Below are 1,405 nucleotides of genomic sequence, written 5' to 3'. Positions count from 1 at the left end.
GCAGGGAGACCGAGGGGAAACAACACAGACGAACCAGCAATTACTAAGACAGAAAATACAACTTAAATACACTCAGAGAACACAGGGAGATTACACACAGGTGGAAAACACAGCTGGGAGTGATTAACATAACGAGACTAGGGAGGCAACTGAAAACACTCACATAAGACGCAGACCTTCACAATAAAACAGGAACTTGCACATGAAGGGACACAAACTAAGAAACGCGGACTAGATACAGGAACACACGGGCAGAACAGAGTAAACACTAAACAGAGGAAGAACAGAACCAAAATCGAAGAGAAAACACAAAATGCTGGGTCAAAAGGACCCAGGATCATGACACCGCCAGCTTCATGAACACTACAGCTCGTGTTTCTCCGGTTTGGGAAAATAGAAGTTTTCGTTTTAAGAGCGATTATTCTCCCATAGGTTCAGAAGACTGTGCGCCTGATGTTCTGTTTCGTCTAGAACTCTTTATTCTGGGGCTATGTTTGTTCAGTCAGCTAACCAGCAGCCACCCTCAGTTCGGTTAGCTGATCAGCGGCCACCTTCAGCTCAGTTTACAGTGCCACCTTCAGCTCAGTTTACAGCGCCACGTATGGACCCAGCAGTCTCTGAGGAGAGGCTCAGGAGGGAGGTTATGGACAAAGTTTACCACCTATGTGAGTTGTGGTGGGAGAAGCCCGCGGAGGGGTTGCGTCGCGCCGTGGAGAGGCGGCTGCAGGAGATGCTGTTGAAATTCCCCTGGCTGGTGGACTCCCTTAATTCTGTAGTCCTGGACTTCCTGCTTTCCACCCTCCACCTCCACTCTCCTCCTCAGGCTGCTCACCGGCCCGGACAGCTGGTGGATTCACAGCCTGAGACGCCGGCCCCGACGTCTGCACGGAAACGACATTCGCGCCGCCGGCGTTCCTCACCGCAGCCAAATCCAGAGACATTTCAAGAGCCGGCTGTGGTGAGTAGTACGGACAATTTTCCATTTCCCTCACCATCTGTGTTTGTGTCTGCAGTGGATGAGCTGACGGCGCAGGTAACATCACCTCGGTCAGAGGTCCCCACACCACTCGCTGCTTCACCATCTGCAGCTGTAACACCGCCATCGTCTCATCTGCCTGCAGCCACCATTCCGATATCTTTTTCACTGCCAGCCGGCGAGCCGGAGGTGCCCGCACTGCCAGCTGAGGAGCTCGGCGAGCCGGAGGAGCCCGCACCGCCAGCTGAGGAGCTCGGCGAGCGGGAGGAGCCCGCACCGCCAGCTGAGGAGCTCAGCATGCCCGTGCAGGAGCTCAGCGAGCGGGAGGAGCCCGCGTCGCCAGCTGTGGAGCTCAGCGAGCCGGAGGAGCTCAGCATGCCCGAGCAGGAGCTCAGCGAGCTAATGCTGGAGGAGCCCAGTGAGCTGGAG

This window comes from Pundamilia nyererei, unplaced genomic scaffold, assembly GCF_000239375.1.
Source record: "Pundamilia nyererei isolate P.nyererei 1_Seehausen unplaced genomic scaffold, PunNye1.0 scaffold00901, whole genome shotgun sequence".
NCBI lineage: Eukaryota > Metazoa > Chordata > Actinopteri > Cichliformes > Cichlidae > Pundamilia > Pundamilia nyererei.
This window is presented reverse-complemented; position numbering follows the sequence as displayed.